Source organism: Oncorhynchus tshawytscha, linkage group LG03 (genome assembly GCF_018296145.1).
Source record: "Oncorhynchus tshawytscha isolate Ot180627B linkage group LG03, Otsh_v2.0, whole genome shotgun sequence".
In the NCBI taxonomy this organism is placed as follows: Eukaryota; Metazoa; Chordata; class Actinopteri; order Salmoniformes; family Salmonidae; genus Oncorhynchus; species Oncorhynchus tshawytscha.
In genome coordinates this window covers 39,835,472-39,856,564 of record NC_056431.1, presented here as the reverse complement: position 1 = coordinate 39,856,564, position 21,093 = coordinate 39,835,472, and the positions used below count along the sequence as shown (strand labels likewise).

At 40.3% G+C, this 21,093-nt stretch overlaps 2 pseudogenes; one reads left to right on the top strand and one right to left on the bottom strand.

Annotated features, from left to right (window-relative positions):
- Positions 1 to 1,055: 1,055 nt before the first annotated feature.
- On the top strand, positions 1,056 to 6,898 carry LOC112224110 (annotated as a pseudogene).
- Positions 6,899 to 12,956: 6,058 nt separating this feature from the next.
- Positions 12,957 to 20,750, bottom strand: LOC112224102 (annotated as a pseudogene).
- Positions 20,751 to 21,093: the final 343 nt, after the last annotated feature.

Below are 21,093 nucleotides of genomic sequence, written 5' to 3'. Positions count from 1 at the left end.
GGCTATGCCATCTTATAAAGGTTCTCTGACTTGACTTCATGTCTGTAGCTAGCTATATAAGGTTTTCTCACTGAAAGTGAAATGTTTCTGTAGATCAAGGAACATAAAATGGTGATTGATGAGCTCCAATCTGCGTAATAATAGGGTAAAACAGGCTTAGCTAATTTAATTTGTTTAAAACCCACTGATTGCTCTAACAAATATGCTATTGTCAGACCATAATTTACGGACATCTTCTAATCTTCATCCATATTTATTTCAGAGCGTCTATGTCCAACAGCCCAACAGTAACCTATTCTTCTTGGCAGACAGAGTGCAGACTCTTGGTTCATGCAAAAGTAGGCCAAAGTTCATACAAGTTTCATATTATTTTACAAGTTTAGTTTTCTCTTAGCCATAGATAGACTAACCTGTGAACTTTTCTTCCATCAGAGGAACTGGTCAACATGAAGAAGGTCCAGGATGTGTCGAACTCTACACAATCTGGGAGGGGAATACAAATGAAGCCTTCCTAGTGAAACGGATGTGAAACGCTATCTTTTTTAGCGGTGGTGCGCGCTAAATAGCATTTCAATCGGTGACGTCACTTGCTCTGAGACCTTGAAGTAGTGGTTCCCTTTGCTCTGCAAGGGCCACGGCTTTTGTGGAGAGATGGGTAACAATGCTTCGAGGGTGACTGTTGTTGATGTGTGCAGAGGGTCCCTGGTTCGCGCCCAGGTATGGGCGAGGGGACGGTCTAAAGTTATACTGTTACATTGGTGCCGTGACCCGGATCACTGGTTGCTGCGGAAAAGGAGGAGGTCAAAAGGGGGGTGAGTGTAATGGATGTGAAGTAGCTAGCTAGTTAGCGGTTGTGCGCGCTAAATAGCATTTCAATCGGTGACGTCACTTGCTCTGAGACCTTGAAGTAGTGGTTCCCCGATGGGTAACGATGCTTCGTGGGTGACTGTTGTTGATGTGTGCAGAGGGTCCCTGGTTCGCGCCCGGGTATGGGCGATGGGACGGTCTAAAGTTATACTGTTACACTAGCTATAAATATATGTGATATCTGTTGTATGCTGGAGAAGAGTATGCAGGAACACCTAAGTAATAGAGGGCCTAACTCCAGTCGTATCACCAAAAAAGCTTCAAATCCCCACTACCAGTGTCTGTTCTCTGCTCGTGTACTTCACATGAGATTGACTTTCACCTCAGCCAGCACAAGACAGTAACAGGAATGTATTGATGTGGAACGGAGAGGTTTTTGGTGGACTGTCATTGAGACCAGAAGATAATGACACTGATGTTATTGGCCACCATCTCACAGCCTGTGACAGCCCTACAGAGATCCTGTCTGTCCTGGCCAAACTTTGTGGACCCTGGACTTTTACCTATTACCAACAGGCCGGACACTATCTCTGGTTTAGGAGAGACGTCTTTGGCCGGCAAAGCTTGCTTTGGCAATATGCCGCTGAGGAGAAGTCTTTCACTATGACATCTGTGGCTGCCCATCTCCCTGGCTCTGACAGAGTGGCAAGAGGTTCCAGCAGTAGGTGTTTACAGAATTTACCTTTGCAGAGTCTGGCTCTTTGACCTTTGAAGTTTATCCATGGGTTCACGCAGGTGAGAGTCTGTCATCTATTAGTCAGGAATCCAAGTTGGAGGGTATCCCCAGGAACACCTCAGCAGTGATGAACAATTCAGGTCTCTCCCTAATTAATTCTCCCTAACCTCTCCAGTTTGCTCACTGAACATGATAATCCCTCAGTTGTCATAGGAGGAAGAACATGATCCGAGCTCACAAGCCTCAGTTAAAGACCTGGAGGTGTTGCTGGAGTCTGATGAGAGAACATTTGTGGTGAATAGTCTTATTGATGTTCTCAGTGAGGCAGTACGGAGTAGAGGTCGACCGATTATGATTTGTCAACGCCGATACCGATTATTGGAGGACCAAAAAAAGCTGATACCAATTTCTCTATATATATATATTTGTAATAATGACAATTACAACAATACTGAATGAACACATTTATTTTAACTTAATATAATACATCAATAACATAAATTTAGCCTCAAATAAATAATGTAACATGTTCCATTTGGTTTAATAATGCAAAAACAAAGTGTTGGAGAAGAAAGTAAAAGTGAAATATGTGCCATGTAAAAAAGCTAACGTTTAAGTTCCTTGCTCAGAACATGAGAACATATGAAAGCTGGTGGTTCCTTATAACACGAGTCTTCAATATTCCCAGGTAAGAAGTTTTAGGTTGTAGTTATTATAGGACTATTTCTCTCTATACAATTTGTATTTCATATACCTTTGACTATTGGATGTTCTAATAGGCACTTTAGTATTGCCAACCTAATCTCGGGAGTTGATAGGCTTGAAGTCATAAACAGCGCAATGCTTGAAGCATTGCGAAGAGCTGCTGGCAAACGCTGTAAAGTGCCGTTTGAATGAATGCTTACGAGCCTGCTGCTGCCTACCACCGCTCAGTCAGACTGCTCTATCAAATTACAGACTTAATTATAATATAATAACACACAGAAATACGAGCCTTAGGTCATTAATATGGTCAAATCCGAAAACTATCATTTCGAAAACAAAGCGTTTATTCTTTCAGTGAAATACAGAACTGTTCCATATTTTATCTAACGGGTGGCATCTATAAGTCTAAATATTGCTGTTACATTGCACAACCTTCAATGTTATGTCATAATTACGCAAGAGAAGTGACACAAATTCCCTAGTTTAACATTGCCTGCTAACCTGAATTTCTTTTAACTAAATATGCAGGTTTAAAAAAAATATACTTCTGTGTATAGATTTTTAAAAGGCATTGATATTTATAGTTAGTTACATTCGTGCAACGATTGTGCTTTTTTAAAAATGCGCTTTTGTTAAATCCTCCCCTGTTTGGCGAAGTTTTCTGTCTTTGTTAGGAAAAAATAGTCTTCACACAGTTCGCAATGAGCCAGGCGGCCCAAACTGCTGCATATACCTTGACTCTGTTGCACAGAACGCAAGAGAAGTGACACAATTTCCCTAGTTAAAACTAAACTAAACTAAATATAAACTAAACTAAATATATATACTTGTGTATTGATTTTAAGAAAGGCGTTGATGTTTATGGTTAGGTACACATTGGTGCAACGACAGTGCTTTTTTTGCTAATGCGCTTGTTAAATCACCCGTTTGGCGATGATAAATGATAAATTAACAGGCACCGCATCGATTATATGCAACGCAGGACAAGTTAGATAAACTTGTAATATCATCAACCATGTGTAGTTAACTAGTGATTATGGTAAGATTGATCGTTTTTTATAAGATATGTTTAATGCTAGCTAGCACCTTACCTTGGCTCCTTGCTGTACGCGCATAACAGGTAGTCAGTGTGCCAAGCAGTCTCCTCGTGGAGTGCAATGTAATCTGCCATGATCGGTGTCCAAAAATGCCGATTACCATTGTTATGAAAACTTGAAATCGGCCATACCGATTAATCGGTCGACCTCTAGTATGGAGGCATGTGCAGTGTCTTCTCTTTGATACACTCGTGACATCACCACCGACCAATGATGAAGCGGCAATTGCCATCATTTCCTTGATTCCATGATTCTGGCTGACCGCCACATCCCAACCCACCAACCAATTGACCTTCTGAATGTGGCATTCAAACTGCAAGAACCAAAGGTGCTGAAGGAGTCTACCGAGAAAAGCAAAAAGCACAAATCAAAGCCCATGGATTCTAAAACGGACGTTGCTGATTCCCATGTGTATAGCCCCTTTGACATTCCAGACAGGATCACTGGCAGAGCAGGCCTGCAAGAGCTTCAGCACTTGAGAGAAAATTGAATTATGTTGAAATCAACGTCCCCCAGAAGGAGTTGCAGAAAACTCGCCAGGATCTCATCTGTCACCTGGTACACCCATTGGATACTGTGCTTGATGACAGCATTGGATGTGCTGTGTGGTTTGCAGCGAAAGGAACCGGCTTCCTCACAGAAGGCAACAAACCGAGGGGGGTTCACTTCATCTGCCAAGGTACAGTATTACTGATGTGTTTGTCTTGTCCTTTTTATTTATTTTTTATTCTACCTTTATTTAACTAGGCAAGTCAGTTAAGAACAAATTCTTATGACGACCTAGGAACAGTAGGTTAAATGCCTTGTTCAGGGGCAGAACGACAGATTTTTTACCTTGTCAGCTCGGGGATTCTTGCAACTTTCCGGTTACTAGTTCAACACTAACCACTAGGCTACCTGCCCCCGCTTTGTAGATCACATGGGTAAAGTAATAAGGAACATGCCATTTAGATGTGAATAAAGTATTTTCCTTTTTTGAGAAAATTATGCTAGCTTGGGCGTGGTGTAAATTCGATCAACAGTATGTAGGCCTAATCGAACCACTGCTCTGTCTGCAAGTGGTTTTGACAGGTTTTGTAGCCAATGAGCAGAAGGCAGGGTACTCCAGACACAGAGTCCGCTTCAAGACCTCTGGGCATTAGGGTCTGGTCCAAGAGCTGGCAATGGAGCTGGGCAGAATATCTACAAGGAATCTAATTTCGAGATGACAGAATCATAGCGGACCATGGGAAGGAGGCTAGGCAAGTACTGAATAGGACACTAAGCAATAACATTTGTTTTCGTTTTAGTGATTAATGCCCATTTATTACCACCAATTTAAATGTTGATTTGAGTCACACCAGTCTGACGTCACAGTTTCTGTGCTTCTTCAGTGGCAAGCAGATTTTCCATGATTAAAAAAATAGGAACACAGAAAGAGGCCATGAATAACTTGATCAAAAAGAAAGGCACAGATTCACCTATAGGGTTAGGGTTAAAAAGGGAATTCATATTATTTTATACGAATACAGTTGCTCAGAGAAAGAGTTTTTGTTTAACCCTTTACACTTGTGGAAATTGGCCTATATGGATGGGGCTGCATTTAAATGTTTCTTACTGTCACGGTTTTCTGTATGGCAAAGAGAGTCGGACCAAAATGCGGCGTGGCTATTGAGATTCATGTTTAATAAAAACAAAGTAAACACGAATCAATACAAAAACAATAAATGTAATGTGAAAACCGAAACAGCCTAAACTGGTGCAAACTAACACTAGACAGTTACAAGAACAATCACAAAACCCAACACCAAACAGGCTACCTAAATATGGTTCCCAATCAGAGACAATGACGAACACCTGCCTCTGAGAACCATATCAGGCCAAACATAGAACTAGACAAACTAGACATGTAACATAGAATGCCCACCCAGCTCACACCCTAACCAACCAAAACATAGAAACATACAAAGCAAACTATGGTCAGGGTGTGACACTTACAGATGAAATATGAAAAACATATGCATAACCATCGTAGCAATTGAAAGGGAACAGTTTAGAGATAATGGGAAAATTATTAGACCAAAGGTGAGTACACAACCGTTCACCTGACAAGTCTGAATCCAAACACTACACTGTTGATTTTATGTGCATTTTTAATTTACTGTGCTTTTCGCCGCATTTGTTGATGACGAAATCGGAAAATACTCTGGATACATTCAGTAACTTTAAGACTATTACTGGAAAATGTGGGATAGATGCAACACAAGACAAAACATTTACAAGGGTTTGAGTGAGAGGACTAACTCGTGTCTCCAAGTGGCCACAGTTCCTAAGTAATTTCAATGCACTAGATTTACTCAAGGAAAGAGTTCAACTAAAAGGTACTTTTTTTTGTTGCTCTATTAGCATTGCCATTGAGGAACTGAAGCAATCGCACATGCTATATTTATTTGTTGGTTTTGTATAGGCTTCCCTATTTGGACGAGGATGTGGTGTGTTTCCTGAATGCCCTGCCAGTGCCCGAGAAGGCAGATTTGTCGGGAGGAACTACTACTGAGGCTGGCTGCCAAGGAGCTGGGCCTTGGGACCTTTGCTCTACTCCCTAAGAGAGCCATGCAGTTTGGTTCCCGCATCACAAAGAGAAAAAACAGCCATGGGAAGGCGTCAGACACGTGCAAGAGACTCCCCACAACTTAGGTCAGCAGAACATTTAATCAGGAATGTTATCTTTGTTCACTGTATTGACATAAGCCAACTAAGTCATGCTTGTAATTCGGGTCACAGTGAGCCACAGTATCAACAGACATGTTTTAATTCATTTGAATACATTTACTCTTGATATGTTTTTGTAATAGTCAAAGTTGCTGTTTTCTTCACATTGTCAATCTCACACATGCACCTGAGTAAGCTATATTGTGTAAGACATCACATCTTAAAGGTTTTCTCTGAAGTACCAGTCACATTAAACATAGGAAGGAAGGTTTCCCACACCTTGAAGATCTTCTCTGAAGAACCAGTCACGTTAAACATAGGAAGCAAGGTTTCCCACATCAAAATGGCCAGAAATCTGATGAATATACACAGGCTTTCTGTAGAGGGAAAAGGAAATGTGTGCTTAGAGAATGCATTGTTTTTACAGCCATGAATGTTGACCATCAATCTTAAATAGTACCTTGAAATGAGCCTTGACAAAAAAGTTTCAAATCCATCAAGTTATGGATTGATTTACCAGCACAAATTAAGGAAATTACAAACTGTTTACCTTCTTTCCATCAAGAAAAGCATCCTCCAATAAAGGCTTTTCTTGGAAAACATGTAGAAACAAGGACACTGCAAAAAAGAAAGAAAAGGCCTAACTTAATAATGAGGGCGGCCACATTCCATACAGATGAATATGTACACACTGTAGAAAATTAGGAGGGTTTATTTATCAAGTAGAATGCGGTTTGCTCTTATCAGCAAAAAGATTACTCGATCCCAGTTTGATCCCTTATAACATTAGCCAAAGTGTCACGCCCTGACCTGAGTATTCTTTGTTTTCTTTATATATTTTGGTTAGGTCAGGGTGTGACATGGGTGATGTATGTGTTTGGTACTGTCTAGGGGTTATGTAGGTTTATGGGGTTGTTTACCATGTAGGTGTTTATGTGTGTCTATGGTTGCCTAGATTGTTTCTCAATTAGAGGCAGCTGTTTATTGTTGTCTCTGATTGGGAAACATATTTAGGCAGCCATCTTCTTTGGGTATTTCGTGGGTTATTGTCTATGTGATGTTGCATGTTTGCACTCAGTTTTGATAGTGGTCACGTTCGTCTTGTTATTTTGTTTGTTTAGTGTACTTCGTGGTTTTTCGTCTTTCATAGAAAATATGTATTCACATCAACCTGTGCTTTGGTCCCCTAACTACGACGATCGTGACACAAAGGTTTATCTGTGACTTCTGTCTTTTTAATGTTGCAATTATAAACCTTCCGAGGGCAAAACAAGTCATAGCTAGGAAGTTGGTTATATTGTAGGGAGGGACAGTAAAGTGTTAAATGCACTTACTACTCTTCTAGATTTGGTCTCAAAGGGAAGGGGTTTCTCCTTCATATAGAGCACCTGAAGGTTTCCATTCACCTCAAAAATACCATGCTTCTGTGTGTCTATGGGAGCAAAGACCGATTTTGTTCTTAAATAAAGTTGGCTACGTGTAGGCTTATATGTAATATTATTACATGTAATAAATCATTCACAAATCTCATCCCGATGGAGATATGCTTCAAACAAGTAATGTGTGATTGAAGCAAAGTTAAAAAGGTTTAAGTGTACATCATCTCTCGTGGACAGACTACGTAAACATATGGTGCCGTAGATCTGTCACGAGACAACGGGATGCGTGAGATATCGATCAGCTTTAGTTCCAGAGCGGATTTAACACCATTGCTCTTAGGACCTGCATTCACCTATAAACATTTCCCGTACTTGCCAGATGGGTATTTCCGCCTACACGGTGGGATTGAAGTTTGACGTCGGAAGCCGTCAGCTAGAGGAAGTCTCTGAGGAAACAAAGGTAAGGTTTGGATTCACTTAAAATTTACGAGTGAGCCGTCGCAAGCCACTGAAAATACTTATCTACTTATTGACTCAAGACATATCATTTTTTTTTTAAATTAACTTGTAAAGATCTCTAAAAACAGAATTCCCCTTTTTATATTATGGAGTATTGTGTGTAGTAGATCAGCGACACAACATTTACTTTTAATAATGGCTTAATTCGGGCTGAAACAACCACATTTGGAAAAAGTCAAGCGGTGTGAATACTTTCTGAAGGCACTGTATTCGTACCTTAGCCATGGGGTGTTTTAGCCACAATGGAGCACATAATGAGTGTTAAAGGTAAACTAATTCTGCAATAGAATCTAAATATCGACAGACCCTAAAGTAGCTTTCCTATACTTCAGGAGTAGAGTTGCAAAGAGAGGGTATAATATTGGAAATTCCAAGTAAACTACCAGAATATATCACAAGACATGTAGTGGCCCTTTTAGGTACTTCAGATTATCACAGGTGTCTGTAATTATCTCTGGCCCTCTGTCAGGTGTAATGTCAAATAATGAAATTAAATGATAAAATTACAAAGCTGTAAAACATTATCCTAAATATAAAGTGTTATGTTTGTTCCTTGTATAATGACAAACTGGGGCGTAGGTTTAACTACATATACTTCAGCTAGAAAACCCCATGTTTAGCCATGCAAGACATTTTTAACCATCCGCCTCCCGCATAGCCTGCTGGGTAAAGTAATCTAAATGTTATTAACACATAACAACACATAAACCATCTACGTTGTGAATACCATTGGTGTTTAATATGAGTATCCTTTTTTCTTCAACATTTTTCTATGTCAATATGTTATTGTTAATGTTTTGGCATCAAACTGGTGGCAGTTGTGAAAAAAGTCAATAGTTGGACGAGGTGCAGAGGTAATTGTTTTTCATGAATTAGGCTATTTTTCTCTTGAACCATATGGTTTATCTACTAGAAACTCATGGACAATATGGACACAGATATATAAAAAAGGAAAGTTATTCAAGTATATATTACCAAAATTCCAGTGACTTTGGTAAATTATTGGTAGCTTTGCAACCCTATTCAGGAGGAATCCTGGCCCTGCTGGAGCTGATGTGTAGCGCAAGGACAGCACTGCAGTGTATGGCTGCTACCTTGGTGGTGTCACATTTGAAAAGACGCTTGTGTTTGAGGCCCTGGGGCCTCATTTATCAAAGGTGCATGTGCACAAAAAATACTCTAAACCTTGATAAATGAGGCCCCTGATGCGCTACAGTGCCATGCCGGTGCGGGTCAATCTCCTTGGCAGCCAGCAGGCCATGCTCCACTTCCGCTGTGCCTGGTCAGGAACAGTGACCAGTACCAGTCCCTCATAGCCCAGCAGGTTAGTACTGTTTAACCAATGTCTTGTGTGTGAGTGTGTGTGTTTGCATGTTTGACCATTCCTGTGTGCTTGTTTGTGTGTGTATCTAGGGTGGGTGGCTCCATTGGTGAGGCTCCTGGCAGCGAAACAGTTAATTCAGCCTCATTTACTTCCTTTAAAAAAAACATAGCTGATATGGCTGACTTGCTTAAACAAATGTGGTTTCTATTGACAATTGAGATGTACAAACTATAGCATAAGGGGATGACGAGCGGCTAAGAGGCAATCTGTAATTTTGATGAAGACATTAATGAGCGAGTTAGGACGGATGTAGCTAATTTAACTATTTGTTCAGCATTTTTTAAATGTACAGTGACAGAATTAAGAGCATGTGCTGTTCTGTGACAGAAAAATTATGTATTCACCTTATTTGTTGGATATGTAACAATTATTCACCTAAACAGTGAGATATTTCTGTCCTGCTAGTGCTGAGTTTTATGTTGTCCACTCTAGTTTCCTGGTGATAAAACCTACAGCTATCATTCCAGTGACAGGATGTGGGGTGGTTGTAACACGGATAGAGAGGAGTAGAACAAAGGCCTCAATGGTTCTTAGACATCCTGGCCTGGGAAAATAGGCCAGGGTCGGGGGTTAAGATAACACCGGTCTCATTATTGCAATAATTAATTGATATTAAATAAAGATGATTGTTTGACGAAATGACCAAGTCTCTCAGTACTTAATTTCCACGACAGTTCTTACACTATTCTCCCTGTACACCAAGTCAGAACCATAAGATAAATAAAAGGGGCATATGAGCAGAGATGGAAAGCTCTTACAATATTCAATGAATACATTTCTCTAAAACAGCCTATAGGCTGTGTGCACCACCAAGTCAGAACGGTAGTTGAAATTAAGAGGGGAAAAGGGACCAAATTACTAGGGTGAGGCACATGGGCTACAATCAGCTTACTACACAACATACACTTAGTATTACTTTATTAGCTACTGTATACATATCTCCCTGGTATATTACATAATTCATGAAGCATCATACAATACAGTTTTGGACTCACCTTGCTGTGTTCACTTGAACAGGTCCTTCGTGAGCAAATTTTGTCATCAAAGTCTGGCATTCTCTGGATTGATGGTGCGTCCAAGATGACTGGGAACTCTGGGGGAAAAAAACAAGGTCAAATTACGATGATGTTGGAGCTCTAGAAAGAGGCCTGAGTTCCCGACTTGCAATACCGATTTGGATGACCGTTCAATTCCGAGTTCCCAGCTGTCTTGAACTCACTGAAGTCAGATTTCAAGGTTCTGAGTTTCCAGTTGTTTTGATGGCAGAAGTCATGCTGAATTGACAGCATGGCCAACGCTGAATGTTTATCCTTTTAAGTTTGGAAAAGAGACCCTTAAACCCAGACTTGGAACTACAAACCCACTCCACTGAATAGCAGACTAGGGATTGCTTTGCAATGCTTCCAGTTAGCCACTAATTCCTTCCAAACCACTCATTGTTGAATTTGCGATTTCCTACTTGTTGTGTAATGTTTATGTCCAATGGCCCATGAGTACCGATACGTTTTATCTGTAATTTCTCTTTATATGACACGGATGAAAAAGCATTTGCCTGTAGATTGTAAACTTGATTCATGATGATGACTGCTAAGATTTTGAAAGTATGATGTTGACATGATCAGTCCAATCAAAGCTAGTGTAGAAATAGCATGATTTGACAATTTTATCTGTGGCCAATGACCTTGAGGCTTCTTGGATGGGCACTTCTAATGTAACTCTAATGCAGCACCCAAGGGGCTTGAATTTTCGAGCTCTACCCTTAGATTTAGCGGTGATGTAGTGTCCCCATGAGTTACAGAACACTGAGCCAATCCCGGCACAACTAGAAAACATTACCCAATCATGGCGCAACCAGAGAACATTACCAACCTCTACGCTCTGTATTTTCCGCTGGCTGCTCAACCACCACAGAAAGCACTGAACTGGGCTGAAACAGCTGCATTTTGGAGCTGCCTCACTCAAGAAAGCAAAAAAGCGACCATGGCTTTATTCACTCAATGATTATTATTTTTTTAAATATTGTTTAGAAACTGATAGGTGACACATATTAATGTCAAAATAATATTCAAAACAGGCAACCCCCCCGCCCCCCCAAAAAAACACCTGCCCTGAATGATGGGTAATGGGATGTTTCTCAATATGCATACTACTGTGCTTCACACTCTCATGCTCCAAGTGCATTTTCAGAGGACTCTCTTGAGTACGTTCTTGAGAGGACAAGAGGGTGGAGAACATATAAAACCTTACATTTGAGAAGCACTTGTTCTCCCCCTACTGTATTACCTCGCACTGCATCTGCCCATTCACTGAAACATCTTCCAGCTAGGACAATGGCAACAATAGAAACAAAAGAAACAATTGTTTTACTTCATAATTATCAGCCAGTTATAAGTGAGTCACTGTAATCTAGCTAGCCAGCTAGCTACTTAAACAAGCAAAAATGACCTAAAACTAATGTTAAGCAAGGTACAGTAGATGTCAATTATCCATGGGTACAAACTGATATTTGACACACATTAATGTCAAAATAACATGCAAAACAGGCAACCCCCTAGTTTATAATTATTTGTGGCTAGCCAACTCACCCATTATCTGAACCTTCCTTCTTCTAGCCAGGACAATGGCAGTAGAGATGAAACAACAAATACACAAAGCAAATGTTTTATTTCATTCCTATCAGCTAGCTATACGTGAATCGTAATAATGTAGCTAACCAGATAGTATAACAGGCAAAAATGACCTAAAACCAATGTTATCCAAGGTAGATGTAAATTAATTGTGGGTAGCTAGCTAACAATTATTTGTGGCTAGCTAACAATAGTAGCCAGACAGTTAGCTCTATTGACTTACAATGGGCTTGTAACCTATGCACTCTACGGTGGATATTGTAGGCAGGTAACAATGCCCAAATTAACATATCATGTATTTATTAACACTCTGGTAGCACTTCAGCATGTACTTTAAGTTGTGTCCCCTCGGCAGTGTTCAGGGTTGAGTTCAGTAGGGCACACAGTATCAAACAGTTTGGTCACAGAAAATGAAAATATGTTATTATGAGACAAATTCAGGTAATACCTCCCTGTTTTAATTTGTTTCTAAACGTTTTCTCCCTACTAAATGTGACCCAGGTGGAGGTGAGGTAGCAGGGTGCCGTCTCTCTGTGGACCTTGGTAAGACACACTATGAAATGGCAGAGCATATCGGCTACAACTCTATCCTGGAGCTCATCCTCTCCTCCTCGCGACAGGGTGCAATATGTCGGTACGTTCCTTAAACTCCAATTCCAACACTTTTGTTTTAAATGCCACCCCTCTGTACTTGCCAGAATTTTCACGCAAAATAAGTCCCTTACACCAAGGTAATCTTTCTTAAAAGAGGACTCCTCGGCAGAGCAAAGGTTAAATTACACTCATCAGTTCATGGACAGAGTTGGCTCGCCAACAAGCTAACGTCAAGCTTTTCCAGACAACATTTAATTCGTTCAGGGGGATGCCCTCTCTAGGGATCGATGAAACTAAACACAGAGCGTCGTAAAACAACGCTACTTCCATGTGCCGTTGACAGGCAATGCAGATTAATGATTGACTGTACTGTGGACATGCACCCTGAGATTTGTGCTGGAGCGAAGCCTGCCTCTGTCACCGCAAGTCAAGCCACCTCCTGCCCCCAGACAGCTTTCCTCTGCTAGACTCATCACCCCCAGCCAGAGCACAGGAAGGCATGTAGCCAGGAATGTCTACCTTGAAAAGAAGAGGAACACAATCCTAAACAATACTGACTGTTCCAAATGTTTCGATATCCTAAAGTTGATTTGGAAGAACTGGGGTATCAATTGAAATGGGATGGGTGTTCACTGTTTTGTTGTGTTTCCGAATGCTTACTTCTGACTCCCTGAATAGATGTGTTCCTGTTTTCTTTTTCCTGTAACATGGCAACAGCCTCTAGTCTTCCCTCAGGTCCCCTGTCTGTCACACACGTCTACAGAGAATCTGTACAGCAGCATCTGAAATAGTAACTGTCCAGACAAGACAACAGATGGTTCTTTTTATTCCAGCCTTCTTTTTCACGATAAATGCCTGTTGTTCTCTTAATTAGAGAGACAAAATTAGGTTAACGATGTGGAAATGGTAACTTACATTTCTACGTGAATTTAGTCAGGTTGTCCAAATAGTGACATATTACACCTTTTAATGTACAGCTTGAATTATATGTAACACTTTACTTGAACCCTCTTACACAAGTTCTACATAACGCCATCCTAGTAATGACAGAACAGTCACGACTGGTGATGTCATCTTATTGGCCTAGCGACTAACTTTACACTATGCTAACCCATTGTTATTAGGGTCAGGTAATTGGCAAGGCCTTACACTAGCGAACTAGCTTACCCTGGCCATATTTTCCTTGACAGTTTCATGAGGTGACAGCTGGCATCAACTTATGCCCTCATCCTGTCATCTTCACACGGATCTTCACACGGTCACCACTGCTGGCCGATATGCAACAAAGGCATCACTCACATCCCGCAACTGCCAATTGTCAAATGTTGTGTGGAGGTGTTAGATATAGTCAGGCCAGAGATGGCCCTTACGTAGCCCTTATGATTCAAGTCAAGATTTACCTACGATTCATGTTGGTAAAGTGTAACCAAATAGTATTGTGTTTCAAGCTGCCAGGCAGTTATAGCGCAATCTGAGCCACCTGGATGGGATGTGTAAAGAGAACAGAGTTCCACCACTGGTTCATCTACTACGGGTGTCCCGGACAACTAAGAGAACCCTACTCAGTGTTATACGAGCCCTGGGCATCCTGTGTGTTGGTACGTACAGTTGAAGTCAGAAGTTTACACTTAGATTGGAGTCATTAAAACTCGTTTTTCAACTACTCCACAAATTTCTTGGAAACAAACTATAGTTTTGGCAAGTCATTTAGGGCATCTACTTGTGCATGACAAGTCATTTTTGCAACAATTATTTACAGACTCAAAAAATTCACTATCACAATTCCAGTGGGTCAGAAGTTTACATGCACTAAGTTGACTGTGCCTTTAAACAGCTTGGAGAATTCCAGAAAATGATGTCATGGCTTTAGAAGCTTCTGATAGGCTAGTGACCGGAAGGTTGCAAGTTCAAACCCCCGAGCTGACAAGGTACAAATCTGTCGTTCTGCCCGTGAACAAGCAGTTAACCCACTGTTCCTAGGCCTTCATTGAAAATAAGAATTTGTTCTTAACTGACTTGCCTGGTTAAATAAAGGTAAAATAAAATCAATTGGAGGTGTACCTGTGGATGTATTTCAAGGCCTACCTTCAAACTCAGTGCCTCTTTGCTTGACATCATGGGAAAATCTAAAGAAATAAGCCAATACCTCAGAAAATAAAATTGTAGACCTCCACAATCTGGTTCATCCTTGGGAGAAATTTCCAAACGCCTGAAGGTACCACAGTCATCTGTACAAACAATAGTACGCAAGTATAAACACCATGGGACCACGTAGCCATCATACAGCTCAGGAAGGAGACGCTTTCTGTCTCCTAGAGATGAACGTACTTTAGTGCGAAAAGTGCAAATCAGTCCCAGAACAACAGCAAAGGACCTTGTGGATACAAAAGTATCTATATCCACAGTAAAACGAGTCCTATATCGACAGCAAGGAAGAAGCCACTGCTTCAAAACCGCCATAAAATCCAGACTACGGTTTGCAACTGCACATGGGGACAAAGATCGTACTTTTTGGAGAAATGTCCTCTGGTCTGATGAAACAAAAATAGAACTGTTTGGCCATAATGACCATCGCTATGTTTGGAGGAAAAAGGGGAAAGCTTGCAAGCCAAAGAACACCATTCCAACCGTGAAGCACGGGGGTGGCAGCATCATGTTTTGGGGGTGCTTTGCTGCAGGAGGGACTGGTGCACTTCACAAAATAGTTGGCATCATGAGGGAGGAAAATTATGTGGACATATTGAAGCAACATCTCAAAACATCAGTCAGGAAGTTAAAGCTTGGTCACAAATGGATCTTCCAAATGACAATGACCCCAAGCATACTTCCAAAGTTGTGGCAAAATGGCTTAAGGACAACAAAGTCAAGGTATTGGAGTGGCCATCACAAAACCCTGCTCCTCAATCCTATAGAGAATTTGTGGGCAGAACTGAAAAAGCGTGTGCGAGCAAGAAGGCCTACAAACCTGACTCAGTTACACCAGCTCTGTCAGGAGGAATGGGCCAAAATTCACCCAACTTATTCTGGGAAGCTTGTGGAAGGCTACCCGAAACGTTTGACCCAAGTTAAACAATTTAAAGGCAATGCTACCAAATACTAATTGAGTGTATGTAAACTTCTGACCCACTGGGAATGTGATGAAGAAATACAAGCTGAAATAAATCATTTTCTCTACTATTATTCTGACATTTCACATTCTTAAAATAAAGTGGTGATCCTAACTGACCTAAAACAGGGAATTTTTACTTGGATTAAATGTCATGAATTGTGAAAAACTGAGTTTAAATGTGTTTGGCTAAGGTGTATGTAAACTTCTGACTTCAACTGTACATCCTCAGCAAGGCTCAATCTTTTTTTGAGAAACAGTACATTCACTCAAAGGTTTGCAGAAGTCATGCATTGGTATCAATGGGAGATTTGAGCAACCATTTGTCATGTTATTACTTGACTATTTTGCCCATTACTGTTGTAACAGTGTTAGAGTTGTAACATGGCTTTCAGAGTTGACTTGGAAACAGGTCACAGTATACAATCTAATAATATACCATGACTTCTGGTTTATACTGCACATCACAGGAGGTTGGTGCCACCTTCATTGGGGAGGACAGGCTTGTGGTAATGACTGGAGCAGAATCAGTGGAATGGCATCAAATACATCAAACACATGGTGTCCAGGTGTTTGATGCTATTCCATTTGTTCCGTTCCGGCCATTATGATGAGCCGTTCTCCCCTCAGCAGCCTCCTGTGCTGTACATGTGTTTTTGAGTGCATGTTTCGTACATCTAATTTTAGGATTGACACAAACCAATAACCCAAACAGCCAGAGGGTCATAGCTGAGGAGCAAGCCATTCCAATAACATCAATAATTTATGTCCTTTTCAACACAGTTTGGAGATAAATGGTGGCCTACCTGTTCCTCAGTGCAACAATAAAAAGGTACATTTTGTTATGTAGTAAAAATGCCCTACATTTAGTTTCATGATAAATCTCAATGTTTTTCATGATTGGCTTTGACTCCTATGTACATCAGGTGTGTCCAAAATGACGAGCTGCACTAATGGCCAGCTGGTGTCTGTAGGTCACTTTGGGCGGACCAGCTCGGCTCCAGCTCCAATGCCAGAGGAGCTGGACAGCCAACCCCAAGGTTAGGTTGTGGGGGACAGCCCACCCTGGATTCATTAAGGCTGGATGAAGACAGCCAGCAAAGACAGAGACCCTGGTGGTCAGTCTGGGATCTAACCTGACTGGGAACCAGCTTAACGTAGTGATCTTGTGACTCAGGGACTGAACTCAGAGAACCATTCTATTTATGTTGAAGATGAATATATTACATTATATTATTAACGGGAAAGAGTGACTTAATGGTCTAATATATAGGATGTAGTTTGAATAATAAAACAAAATGAAACAACCATTAACATAGTATGGAGTCATTTCTGCTAGGATGTACAGTATATCAAAGGTTTAATCATAAATGTTGAGAAATGTGTTGTCAGTGTTGGACAGGATTAGAGGTTGACCGATTATGATTTTTCAACGCCGATACCGATTATTGGAGGACCAAAAAAAGCTGATACCGATTAATCGGTGGATTTTTGTTGTTGTTGTAATAATGACAATTACAACAATACTGAATTAACACTTATTTTAACTTAATAGAAAACATCAAATAAATAGCCTCAAATAAATGATGAAACATGTTCAATTTGGTTTAAATAATGCAAAAACAAAGTGTTGGAGAAGAAAGTAATATGTGCCATATTAAAATATGTGCCATGTAAAATATGTGCCATGTAAAAAAGTTAACGTTTAAGTTCCTTGCTCAGAACATGAGAACATATGAAAGTTGGTGGTTCCTTTTAACATGAGACTTCAATATTTCAAGGTAAGAGGTTTTGGTTACACCAGCCATTAGGCTGATAGGCTTGATGTCATAAACAGCGCTGTGCTTGCGAAGGGCTGCTGGCAAAACGCACGAAAGTGCTGTTTGAATGAACGATTACGAGCCTGCTGCTGCTCAGTCAGACTGCTCTATCAAATCAGACTTAATTATAACGCAGAAATACGAGCCTTTGCTCATAAATATGATCGAATCCGGAAACTATCATTTCGAAAACAAAACGTTTATTATTTCAGTGAAATGCGGAACCGTTCGGTATTTTATCTAACGGGTGGTATCCCTAAATATTCTTGTTACATTGCACAACATTCAATGTATGTCATAATTACGTAAAATTCTGGCAAATTAGTTCGCAAATGAGCCAGGCAGCCCAAACTGTTGCATATACTCTGACTCTGCGTGCAATGAACGCAAGAGAAATTACACAATTTCACCTGGTTAATATTGCCTGCTAAACTGGATTAGTAGTTATAACTAGTGATTATGATTGATTGATTGTTTTTCTTAAGATAAATTTAATGCTAGCTAGCAATTTACCTTGGCTTCTACTGCATTCGTGTAACAGGCAGGCTACTCATGGAGTGCAATGGTTAGAGCGTTGGACCTGTTAACTGTGCAGTTGCAAGTTTGGAACCCCTGAGCTGACAATGTGAAAATCTCGTTCTGCCCCTGAACAAGGCAGTTAACCCACAGTTCCTAGGCAGTCATTGAAAATAAGAATGTGTTCTTAACTGACTTGCCTAGTTAAATAAAAGGTATAAAAATGTTTTTTTTTTTAAACTTAAAAAAAATATATATTTCGGAAATCGGCGCCCAAAGCCGTAATGATGTACTGGTTACTGGCAAGTCCTCCTGACATCACCTAACAGAACAAAACCTTTAGGAAAACAGACTTGAGTGTTTGTAGAAATATACCTTTGGTCCAAAAGGAGATCATCAGTAAAATATGGTGAATTAGATCATCTTGAGAGCTATGAACCCACTATCCAATTATGGGATGAATTCACTCATCAGGGTTCTAACTGACAGGAAACAGTCCACCTATATCAATGGTTAATTTTCTTCCCCTAATGTGTTAAACTGTGGAATACCTCAGGGCAGCTGCCTTGGGCCACTTCTCTACTTAATATACACCAACGACCTTCGCTATGCCTTGGTTGAAACTCAAGCTACTATATTTGCAGATGATACTACAATTTATGCAGCAAGACAATTGGTTCAACAGGTACAGCAAGCTTTGCAAGGAGATTTGGAGATGATCAAGAAATGGGTTTGCCAAAACAAACTAGCTTTAAACACCAAGAAAACCAAAGTTATGTTGGTCTGTTCAACTAGGAAAAGGCCAAAACAGCATGGGATACAATTAAGTATGGGAGGAGTACAAATTGAAGAAGTGGCAGAAACCAAACTACTGGGAGTGCAGCTAGACAACTGCTTATCATGGTCGTCTAAAATAACTAATCTATGTAAAAAAAAAATATATATTAAAACAGCATGCATAATCAGAAGGATAGCTAAATATTTACCAGGGAAAATCATTCAGCAAATAACACAGGCATTGGTTGAGAGTCAAGTGAACTATTGTTCGGTGGTCTGGGGAAATGCATCATCTAGTGAAGTTAGGAGGCTGCAGAATGCACAGAATAAAGCAGTAAGGATTGTTTTAAGGCGGAGATATGGTTCTTCTGTTGCAGTCATGCGTAGTGTTCTTGGTTGGTCATCAATCGACAAGATAATTGAAAAAAACATGCTTATCTTATTTTATAATATACATCATTTAAAACGGCCAAGTTCTATTCACAATTGTATTCAGTTGGTAAGAGACAGACATTCCGTAAATACTAGGAATAGATTGTCCACCATCTATGCGTTATCCAGACAGAAAAAATAAATGGGCAAAAGAACATTTCGATTTAGAGCAATAAAGAAATTGAATAAATTAACTGAGCAAACTAGAAAACTTTCAATATATAAGTTTAAACATTATTTAAAAACAATTTAAATATAGTATATAGAAATGTTGTGGGACTATAGTAGATGAAGAATCAATATATATATTTTTTAAAATTATTTTAATTTTTAATTTTTAGATTGAGTATTTATTGGGTCATTATGCTAGTGTATTATGTATGTTTGTAATAGTGTGTTATATGTGAAAGTGTGTTTGTATTATAAATTGTATTTTAATGTTAAGGACTCTTGGAAGATTAGTCCAAATGGGGACTAAAAGAGATCCTAATAAAATAAAATAAAATAAAATAAACCAGGGTTGGATTGCAGGAAGGCAGAAGGCCTTACAGAAGAAAATGGCACGATGTGTGCACTTGGCAATGTGAGAGGCCACTGTGTAGCGGCAGCTGTATCATTCACACATGCAACAAAGTCCCCTGCTCCACACCTTGGATGAAACAAAAAAAACACAATTGATGCATTATTCACACTTAATTTAAATGACCTGATTCAATGTGTTGACCAGGGAAAGGTCATGATATTAATGCATATTATATAATTGACTTATTTATTACCTTCCTCTTTTTTCTGTATTGACATTGTCACCTGATTTTGCAGAAGAGCAAAGGACAGTCATAGTCTGCTCCCATTGGTGGCTTGAAAAGAAACATCAACCTGTCTCCAGTTTAAGCCAGAAGCTGTATTGCTTGACCCCAACTTATCGTGGATCACTTTGGGTGTTTGATGAGTGACAGACATCTTGCCTCCTGTGAATGAACAAAGGTCACAAATTCAAGGCCAAGAAAACCCACCGGCCTCTGACAAGTGTTTTCTTAAAGGTAGACTCATGACCTTGTCTATAGTGTCCCCTGGAGCACCATCCAGTGTTTGACCCAGTAGAAGAAAGTCGCTGATTCCTTGGGCCAGAGCCAGGAGAGTGACCAGAGACCAGGAGGACAAGGAAGGGGAAGACCACTGGTTGGAGCATCCTGACCATCAGGGCATGGGCCTCCATGTGGTGGATGGGGATGAAGTGCTTCTGCTGTTGCTTTACAAAGCTCAGGCTGAAGTCCAGACCTATCCCCAGACTCAGGGCCCGGCTTCAGTGGTGGCTACAGCAGACCGCTCCATGGCCTCCTGTACAACATGACCTACAATATGTTCCCTCTGTGGAGCCGCTGCGCAACAGTGGGAATAATCCTTCTAGTCCTACAATGAAATACAAAATCAGACCATCACTTCTGCTGGATGAACATGAACAAATTAACAAAATTATACCTACCTCTTTTTGTGAATGAAGAGATTCTCCAAGGATTAAGCCTTTTTTTATCCACTTCAGCCGCACCTGTCACATGCCATGAACAAGCCTGGAACTCATTGCTACTCTAAAAGCACATTTCCATAAATGCTTGAGTATAAACATAGGTGGACCCTGTGGAGCTGAATTTTTTAATGTAAACATTTTTCACTAAAACAGAAGTTCCTGCATTAGCCAAAATACATATCCATAGCAAATCACCAAAATCGGAGATTATGGATAATACTGACAAGATACTCGTCTCTACGCCGAGACAAAGGGAGATGTTGTCCACAGTGGCACGTGGACTGTCAAACTCCTGCCTATTCCTCTCTATTTTAATTTTACATTTTTATTTCACTTTTATTTAACCAGGTAGGCTAGTTGAGAACACGTTCTCATTTG